This window comes from Rhipicephalus microplus, chromosome 1, assembly GCF_043290135.1.
Source record: "Rhipicephalus microplus isolate Deutch F79 chromosome 1, USDA_Rmic, whole genome shotgun sequence".
Classification (NCBI taxonomy): domain Eukaryota; kingdom Metazoa; phylum Arthropoda; class Arachnida; order Ixodida; family Ixodidae; genus Rhipicephalus; species Rhipicephalus microplus.
The window spans coordinates 157,839,204-157,850,176 of NC_134700.1; the positions used below are offsets into that span (position 1 = coordinate 157,839,204).

The following is a 10,973-nucleotide window of genomic DNA, read 5'->3' on the forward strand; positions in this document are numbered from 1 at the left end:
TCGCATAGGAGAGGTGGCGCCTCAGGCATCTTCAATGAAAGCTTCGCCTGCAGAAGCTGCTCGCCGCTGGCCACTCGTACAAGTTGCGACGCGCGTTTCTTCGATATTTTTAATAAACTTGCTTGTATTTACTTCCCTTTGGCTGTACTGAGAGCGTAAGTTGCTCTCGGTTCACCATTATTTTCCTTTTTTTGCGATAGATTTGCCGAAAGTCCGTCCAATGGCAGCTTATGCAGATATGCTCGCTCCTTTCTAGTGCGATGCAGTTATTAATTTTTTTCTTGGAGGCGGGGGAGCTTGAGTTCTTTGCACATTTTGACAAACACTACATTTGTTCAAGCCACATCGCATTTTCCCCAATATAACACCTCGCCGAGCCCAAAAGGACGTTACCCCTCAAAATATACGGTTTCATGCAGTGACCAGCCGTGTACTTCGATCTATGTGGACGTTAAAGAACGCCAGATGGTCGAAATTTCCAAAGCCCTCCACTACGGCGTCTCTCACATTCATGTAATGGTTTTGGGGCGTTAAACCCCAAATATTACTAATATTACAGTGACCAGACATACGGTTACATGCTGCGTAGACCTAACCTAAAATGACTTTGTAGCAAGATTGTGCCCTGCCTTCCACCAGACAATTAGAAAACAGTGCACGCTAGCTTCCTAGCCGAGCTTTAACACGCAGGCGTGCTGGCTGAGTTTGTGCCTTTGATATGATGAAATGAAATTGTTGCTGAACCATCTTTTGTTCTAATTTGGTTGTTGCACATGGCACAGTAGTTTTCTCGGGGTTTTTAATAACTATAGTTACGCAGTTACACATCTGTTAGACCTATGTACAAGCTTCTGTTCCTGACATGAAGCTCTTATTTTCAAAACTGAACCACAATATTCAACCACTGCTTTAAACACACTTTATCCACTTCATGTGGAACGGCTAAGCTTCAGCTGCTTGGTCCTCTGCCGCTTTCCTCCTTTGTCACTGTTCAGTCCTTTCACAAAAATATGAAAACGTGTGACAACGTAAAAACTAATTGCTTTCGCTGTTAGAGTAGCTGCATGCACACTGCAACCAATTTTCATGGAAAGTCTGTGCTGAACAACTGCCAGCATGTCCATAATGCTGTCAGAGTGCAGCTCGCTCTGGCAGGAACAATCTGTGAATATATCTTCGAGCTTTTTCACAAAGCCGTACAGCTGACTAGAGGAATGGAGGAGGCCTCTTCGGTCACAATAGTTCGTTAGCCAAGCACGCTGAAAACTTTCACCAGGTGAGCTCATGGTTAGCAGCTTGACGCAATCTTGACATTTTGTTCTATCATTGACAACGCATTTTCGTCCAACACAGCCCGAAATATGGTAAATGAGCCTGAAGTCGCTTTTGACCACGTGTTGGTTATAGTCATTCAAGCCTGCGGGCCAGCATGCTGGTGTACCGCGATTTTTTTTCTTTCCCTTCAACTGCAGTGGTAGCAGCAGTTTGACTGAACTCCTTGCTATCAGTTGATGATTTGAGCGAGTCAACTTCCAGCAAGGAGGCCAGGATACCCTCCTCGCAGTTTCTATTGCTAACAGACCTAACCAGACCCTAACATAAAAGGCGATTCACAGTGATTGGGAACTGTGTTGGAGTCGGGTGATCATTATTGCCAGAAGCTTGTCTTACAATTCCGAAGAAATTCTCGAGTGGATCCTGGCTGGTTCTTTACGTGATTAGGTACTTGTATCCAACATTGAATGTTAAGTAGGTAAGCTACTCAAAAGTGCTTGAAATGATGACCCGAAATCCGGCTGCTGTGGAGTCACTTAAAAATCCACAACTTCCTTTGGCATGCCTTTGCCACTGATCAAGGTACGACAGGAAGTCCTTCAGGGTTTCTTCTTTCAAGGAGCCTGGCCGGAGAGCTTCAGCAGCATACCGTGATGTCATCACTGATATCAACTGGCTCACCTTGTCGAAAAAATGGAATAAAACAATATTGCTTGAATTCTGGTTTACGTGGCCTCTCGGATTACAGCCACCGTCATGCCATCGAGCTAAAAACTGCAAACTCCTTCATTTTATTTTTTAGGAATGTTTACTGAAAACATTCTATAAGCTAGCTGGCAGGGAGATTGGTTATAGTCTGGGGCCCGGTGTTGTCTAGGGTGAAGGCCTCGGCCTCGTCAGGTCATTTGTTGCCTAAGCTCCAGGACATAATTCACATTGTGTATTTATGTCTGAAATAAACGAGTGAACAGTGTATTTATGTCTGAATAAACAAGCACGGAGAAGGGCTCTCCTGCGAGGTATCCACACTTGTTTTCCCTCAACAATATGCACATCGTCTCTGAGCACATAACGCGGCTCGAAGTAAAGCTCGCACACAGCGCTGGTGTCTTCCAGGGGCTTGTCCGCTCAGCGCAGGTTCTTCTCCCGTTGTTTACGCCTGTCTGTTCTCATCCTTCGGGACACCAAGCAACGACAGCTTCGGCCCACCCTTCACGAACACATAGCCTGGTTGGCACCCAGGCGCGTATGTGGTTTTGCCGATATCGCAGCGTGGCTTAGACACTAAAGCACATACCGATTTCTTCAGCGGTGCGTACGGCTCACAGCTGCCGGCAAAAACTGGGCGCTACAATGGCCACAGCAATAGCACGTCGCTCAACAACAGCTTCTGCGTAAGAGCTGGCCAGCACTTCCAGCCGCCACGCTCACCCAAAGTTCCATTAATGGCGATGCCAGCGCCGCCGCCTGGGCGAAAAGGGAAACACACCTGGCGACGTTTGTGGAGACACCCAACCGCATACTCTCCGCCGGGAAGTAAGCCCACTGCCCTCTTCTAGTACACTCTAGTACAGTCATGACGGTACAGTGTACTAGAAGGGGACAGTGGAGTGAACGAGGCGGCCGCGCCGTATCTCGGCTGATTCTCCGGCGGGTGACAGTAGTGGCGGCGCTGTAGTTCTATGGTACTAAAAATCTCAGGAGCGTCTGCATTGGGAGCGCGCGCGCGAAAGCGTGTAATTGCTCGTCTTTAGCGCGTTTAATGCGTTTCCGAGCCCTCACAAGTGTATGCACACCTGCTACGTGCCATGGTGAACAAATAAATACGCAGACATGCCGAAATTGCGTCAACACGCTCACTGATTCAAAAACCTACCGACAAAAAAAATAGAACACGTTAAGTCGTAATTTGAGCGGATCCGTTTAGCTTCTTACTCAAGCAGCCCTTTGAGCTACGCGACATCATTAGTGGCTACTGGCGAACTACAAAGAGAGGATAAGTATCAATATTGCGAATAAATCATACGCTTGCTATGCCGGCAATGTCTACGATACCCAGAGCACTGTTACCCAGAGTACACATACACGATACACACGATACCCAAAGCACACATGCGCTCGATTGTTTCATGAGAAACCCGAGCATAACTAATGTTGTCACGACATTTATATCGGCGACGACTCAGTTTTGTCATGTCAATGTTGCGGAAGAAAATAGATAATGTTTTCTGAAAACCTCGTATTGTTTAAACCGCGTGCTTTCGCGCTTACTCTGTTTCTTTTATGTAAGCTTCAAGTGCTTATAATACCGGGAGGCCGATCTAAAGGAAAGCGTGTACCCAAGAGTCATAAATTCTACGTGAGTGGGGTTATCTTAAACATAATAAAAAGTACCAATTGTATATATAGACCGTCTGTTAATCTGCGTAAATTCACTGTAACCAGTTCTTATTTTGTATTCACAGCTTAAATTGTGCTGCTTTCCAAGTATTATATTGGCGTATGGCCATTGCAAGCCCAGTAAATTCATGACGATGTTTTGTAATATAAGTGTAGTTCTTTTAATTAAGTGTCAAAGCTGTAGGCAGGCGGTGGTGCATTCTGTCTTGAGAAATTTAACTTGTATATATATATATATATATATATATATATATATATATATATATATATACAGTAAACACACAGACACACAGACACACACATATATATATATATATATATATATATATATATATATATATATAACCGACAGTAATGCCAAGGAATGTACAGGGGAAGTTATTAAAACCAATGGAATGTAAATAAGAAGAAAGAAAAGTGGATGAAAAAATTACCAACTGTGAGCAGGAATCGAGCCTACGACCTTCGAATTACGCGTTCGACGCTCTAACCACTGAGCTATCACAGCGGCCCTCCCTCCATCCACTTTTTTGGGTTTATCTGTGAATTTAGAAGTAGGAGTGACAGTCAGCGCCATCTATACGCCAAACGACGCGTGTGAAAACACCCTTATGCGCATGTTTGGCGTCACGTAGCACGTGAACTTATTATGAGCGGGCAGCTGATTAATTGTCCCTCTTATACAACCTAAACACACCAAGTCTGCCAGTACGAGACCCTCGTTCAATGAAATAAGGGAAAGAGGTGTATACCTACGGGCTCGTTTTTCCGTGTTTTAACACAATATTAATGAGATATCACAGACAGTAATGCCAAGGAATGTACAGGGGAAGTTATTAAAACCAACGGAATGTAAATAAGAAGAAAGAAAAGTGGATGAAAAAATTACCAACTTTGAGCAGGAATCGAACCTACGACCTTGGAATTACGCGTTCGATGCTCTAACCACTGAGCTGTCACAGTGGCCCTCCCTCCATCCACTTTTTTGGGCCCTTAGGTAGGTGTATTTTGAGCCCTTAGGTATACGCTTCTTTCCCTTATTTCATTGAACGAGGGTCTCGTACTGGCAGACTTGGTGTGTTTAGGTTGTATAAGAGGGACAATTTATCAGCTGCCCGCTCATCATAAGTTCACGTGCTACGTGACGCCAAACATGCGCATAAGGGTGTTTTCACACGCGTCGTTTGGCGTATAGATGGCGCTGACTGTCACTCCTACTTCTAAATTCACAGATAAACCCAAAAAAGTGAATGGAGGGAGGGCCGCTGTGATAGCTCAGTGGTTAGAGCATCGAACGCGTAATTCGAAGGTCGTAGGTTAGATTCCTGCTCACAATTGGTAATTTTTTCATCCACTTTTCTTTCTTCTTATTTGCATTCCATTGGTTTTAATAACTTCCCCTGTACATTCCTTGGCATTACTGTCTGTTATATCTTATTAATATTGTGTTAAAACACGGAAAAACGAGCCCTTAGGTATACACTTCTTTCCCTTATTTCATTGAACGAGGGTCTCGTACTGGCAGACTTGGTGTGTTTAGGTTGTATAAGAGGGACAATTAATCAGCTGCCCGCTCATAATAAGTTCACGTGCTACGTGACGCCAAACATGCGCATAAGGGTGTTTTCACACTCGTCGTTTGGCGTATAGATGGCGCTGACTGTCACTCCTACTTCTAAATTCACAGATAAACCCAAAAAAGTGGATGGAGGGAGGGCCGCTGTGATAGCTCAGCGGGCTTCGGTTACATCTTTACCATAAGATTCATCTTTCAAGATTTGGCTGTTTAGTTTCCACAAGTGCCAGTTAAAATTAGGAGTCCTGTCTTTAGCGCCAAGTGTGAAACTAATCATACAGTGGTCGCTGAAAGACACTGGTGTAACAACATATTCATCACAGCACATAATAAGGTCCAGTGATATGTACGCTCTGCCTAAACGTGCGTGGCTTAGACCCTGAAAGTGCGTGAACTGAACACTGCTATTAGACATACATAAACCAACATCTTCCAGGCCATTTTCTGCAATCATCTCATTTAAGAACACTGCGCTTTTATCAAATGACTGGGCCGGCTTGGCACGGTCCTCCTTTCTACAAACACAGTTAAAATCACCAAAAAGGACTACATATTTGTCACATTCCAGTAAGTTACTTATTTCTTCAAAGAAAACTTTCCTTTCACTGTCTCGATTCAGAGCATAAACGCATATGACACGCCATTCGAAATTCAAGAAAGAAAAATCACACACTACGAAGCGTCCTTTATCGCTGCTTGCTACACTTCTTTCCACAACGCCTATCGATCGTCGTATGAAGAGCGCACACCCTCCTGATAAGCCATCAGCATGGGATACACAGATGTTATACATTGAGCGAAAAGGCAACGTCATATGATTGGTATCTTTCTCTGCCGCTATCTTAGTTTCCTGCACAGCAATCACATCCAAGTCATGCTCCGAAAACAGCCTACTCAACTGGTACTGCCGCCTTCTTGAAGATAATCCGCGTACATTTAAGCTGGCAAAACGCATTGCTCTTTTAAGCTTCAGGCTCATTTTTTTGTTTTTTTTTAAACAAGTAGCTGCTCACCATACCGTCTTAGCCGAACTCCGCCTATTTAGTCGTCCGGTGCACCTTCTTGGTAGAAGGCGACACATAATGTGTTGTCAAGAGGCCGGTTTTCCCGTCCTCTGTTCCCCTTCTGTTATGTAACATCATATCGACCTATCAGTCTTTTGAACACTGATTATAAAATATTCATGAAGGTTTTAGCCAGGAGAATTCAGAACATCATTGAAAAGATTGTAGGGACACACCAGACATGCGGCATAAAAGGTCGCAGCATCGCCACGAGCATACATATAGTAAGAAGTGTACTAGAGATTTGTGACGCCTTTGAAGAACGAATAGCAATCATGCAGATAGATCTACAGAAAGCTTTTGACCGTGTCTCCCATGAAGTATTGTTCAGTGTGTTGAAGCATGTGGGAGTTCGTGACGTAATTTTTGATGGTTTGAAGATGGCATATTCACAGTGTGTAACGCAGTTGATAGTCAATAAGCAGCTCAGTGAAGAAATTGAAATACTAAGTTCTATCAGACAGGGATGCCCGGCCTCAGCATTGTTATTCGCCATCTACCTAGAACCCTTTTGCTTATCAATCATTCAAAACTCAAGTGTGCAAGGCTTTCGGTTACAGAACACGGAGATAAAATTACTCGCATATGCTGACGATGTGGCAGTACTCTGCCAAGATAGACAAAGTATATGTGAAGTCGTTTACATGGCAAATAAATTTTGTGACATGACGGGCAGTGTAATTAACTGGAATAAAACAACTGCCTTTTGGTATGGCAATTGGGATGTGAGGCCTGAGGTATACCTTAACGTAAAATGGGAAAGCAAACCCCTAAAGTACCTCGGTGTACCCTTGGACAGCTATCGCGACAACGCGGATTACTGGAAAGGTGAAGCAGAAACCCTCGGGCAAAAAACAAATGCCTGGGGTGGTCGGGATCTGTCTATATTCGCACGTGCAACTGTGTGCAACATGTTTTTGATATCAAAAATCTGGTATGTCATGCAAGTTATCTGTATGTCACGCGTCAATGTACAGAAGTTTCACAGGATTTTTGCTGTGTTCGTGTGGAAATCGCCGTGGGAACGTACAAGCCGGTCTAATTTATTCCAGTCCGTTAGTAATGGCGGACTCGGTTTATGTCATTTATTTATTAGACAAGTTGTCTCTCGGTTTATTTTCCTTCGCGATCAAAGAAACAAATTTCTGCAAACAGTGATAAAAGTAAGGCTATCACGCATCCCAGATTTTGTTGTGTCTACAAACAGTGATATGTGCCGATATGTGTCTGGTTTTTTGAGAGAAGTTATACAGTCTTTTGAGTTTTTGAAAGTGCGCTTTTCGCTGGAATATCTTGCCACTGTTAAGCGGAAAAATCTGTACAGGGATCTCCGTGATGTCTTGTTCCCAACACCTTTGTACAGATCTATGTTCAATGGAGGACCCGGACAGGATGTTTTGAAAAGGGTCAAAAAGATGAAAGTAAAAGTAGGGGCAAAAACTTTCTTTTTCAAATTGCATTCCGGGACTCTCCCGTAAAGCAGTGGCTAGCGGACAAGGGAATCGATGTACCATGGACAACCAATTGTTTACTTTGTAAAACACCTGAGACAATAGACCATGTGTTTATTCATTGCTGGGACGCTGTCTTTCATTGGGACATCCTTCAAAGAACATTGAAAAAAGATCTCCCCATTACAAGCCATGGCATTCGTTTTCTCTGTGTGGATGAGGACGACGGCATACCATACGACATGGTTATGTTAATTAGTCTTCACAGCATCTGGCAGACCACTATGGCTTACAGACATCTTGACCAGAACATACGTCCTGTCCGGGAGAACTTCATTGCAAATATGCGGTATATCACTGAGGTGTATAAACAAGAAGAAGAACCTCCCAGCTGGCTAACAATGTTAGAGGAATTGTGCAACCTGAAAAAATTTTAATGTGAGCACTTCGGATCAAATATTGGTCCAAGTGTATTTTATCATTCATGTTTCTGTGTGAACACCTGTAAAGGAAAACAGGTAATAAAGAGAAAAAAAGCTGTGATAGCTCAGCGGTTAGAGCATCGAATGCGCAATTCGAAGGTCGTAGGTTCGATTCCTGCTCACAGTTGGTAATTTTTTCATCCACTTTTCTTTCTTCTTATTTACATTTCATTGGTTTTAATAATTTCCCCTGTACATTCCTTGGCATTACTGTCTGTTATATCTCATTAATATTGTGTTAAAACACGGAAAAACTTAGGTATACACTTCTTTCCCTTATATATATATATATATATATATATATATATATATATTGTCACGGGCTAAGTAGATGCCTGAGGATGACGACGACGAAGTGCTGAACGGGAACGTGCTCGGACTGCAGCAGCGTCGTACGCATTAGCTCGCCAGTATATTCGCCAGTACACATTTGTTCACCAGTGTATACTTTATTCCCCCGTAACATCATTGGTGGAAGGTGCGGGGTACCACTCGCTATACAGCCCAACGAGCTGGATCTTCGCAGCGGACGGCGCATTGCAGCTACCACGATGACTGACCAGGCTACTCAATGTCAACAAGATCCGTCAGCCCCGCAGCCGATCGTTGTGGTGCAACCTCGTGACCCAGGTCCATTCAACGGCACAAGTGGCATAGACGTCGATGACTGGCTGGTTCAATATGAGCGCGTCAGCAGCAGCAACCATTGGGGTCCGACGCTTATGTTGGCGAACATCATCTTCTACTTGCATGGCACGGCGAAACTCTGGTACGAGACACATCAAGAAGAGTTGACTAGCTGGGACGTCTGTAAGCAGAAATTGCGCTATCTATTTGGGAAACCCATCGGACGTCAAGTGGCCGCAAAGAAAGAGCTTGCGACTCGTGCCCAGACATCCACAGAGCCGTACATCGCGTACATCCAGGACGTGTTGGCGTTGTGCCGCAAGGTCGACAAGGACATGCTCGACGAGGACAAAGTCGGACACATCCTGAAAGGAATTGCGGATGACGCCTTCAATTTTCTCCTGTGCAAGGACTGCTCGACGGTGGAGTCGGTCATCGAAGCATGTCGTCGCTTCGAACAGGCAAAAAGTAGGCGCATAGTTCACCGATTTGACCGCCTTCCCAACACGGCGGCTACGTCCTCTTGCGAAGATTTGCTCACACTACACCAACCACCAGCGCCAGAAAACGTCACCAGAATAGTCCGTCGGGAACTCGAGGCTATGGCTCCCGCTATGTCTAGCGTCAGCGCGCCAGGACACAACCTCGGTGCTGTTTCAATGATTCAGGCCGTGGTTCGCCAAGAGATCGCGAATATGGCCATTTCGCCACCTCATCAAAATGCCCCTGCTACTTCCAGCTCGGCTCCAGTCGTTGCGGCTGCCACTCCGAACCGCACGTTCGGGCCACGACGAAACCCAGCTGAATGGCGCACTCATGATGACCGGCCGATATGTTTCACGTGCCATCGGATAGGACACATCGCTCGCCATTGCCGCAGCCGGTGGACCTCATCACCTCGACCAAGCTTCTATGATTGGCGGCCTCGCTCTGAACGTGCACCTTATGCCCCGTCCTACCGTGCTGAGACAGGTGCAGAGTATAATCCAGAACGTCGGACCAGCCGCTCGCCATCGCCCGTGCGTCGTCAGTCTCGCTCGCCCCAACCCCGCCGTTCTCGGTCTCCCTACGACCGTCGCTCGGAAAACTAGCCGGTGCAGCCCCCGGAGGTGACGCTGCATACACGACTTGGACTGCAAATCCTCTGATTACTCCCGACCAGCGGTGCAACCTCCTTACAATTCTCGTTGATGGTTTACCTATAACTGCTCTTATTGATACCGGTGCACAAATATCTGTGATGAGCTCAGACCTCCGCCGCCGCCTCCAAAAAGTTCTGACGCCTGCGATTGCACCTACCGTTCGTACTGCGGATGGGAGTACTCCTGCTGTGCTTGGAATGTGCACTGCGCGATTAACAATTTCTAAACATCAAACTTCAGTTCTGTTCGCTGTACTGGAAAATTGCCCTCATGACCTAATCCTTGGACTCGACTTTCTGACTTCACACGCTGCGCTCATTGACTGTTCCAAAGGTCTTCTTCAGCTCGAACTGCCATCCTTTTCGGAGACCGTCTCTACCAGCCCACCTCGTCTACGCTCTGTCGATTTCCTTAGACTTCCGCCGCAAGCCGCAGTTCAAGTCCAACTCTCGCCATATCCTGCAGTACCCGATGGTGATTATGTTGCTGCCCCGATTTCTGACGTCGCCATGACACGCAATGTTGCACTCCCCAACACGGTGGTTACCGTCAAGGACAACCGAACTTCGTTTCCCGTCCTCAATTTCGGCCTCTCAGCGCAAGTTATTCCTCGCGGCATGTCACTTGCGCATCTTACACCACTGGTAGACCACACAGTTTCCGCTCTAACCACAAACTCGCCACCGGATTTTTCATCAACGTCGTTCTCGTCACGTTCCTGTTCCGACCTTTTCAAGCCAATGCTATCTGACAAGCTCACCTCTGAACAAGTCTCTGCTTTCTGCCGTGTGCTTGCTTCTTATCAGGACATCTTTGACTTCGGCGACCGTAATTTGGGCCAGACATCTGTGGTAACCCATCGCATCGACACCGGTGACGCTCGACCCATTCGCCGACGACCCTACCGTGTGTCAGCCTCGGAGCGTGCTATTATACAGCGAGAAGTCGATAAAATG

The 10,973-nt window shown here is 45.7% G+C and overlaps 1 non-coding gene across 1 annotated transcript; it reads left to right on the forward strand.

The window, feature by feature from the left end:
• The first annotated feature begins 8,302 nt into the window (after positions 1-8,302).
• On the forward strand, positions 8,303-8,375 carry TRNAA-CGC (transfer RNA alanine (anticodon CGC)). Its single transcript has one exon. It is a non-coding gene; the product is annotated as a tRNA-Ala (tRNA).
• The last annotated feature ends 2,598 nt before the right edge of the window (positions 8,376-10,973 follow it).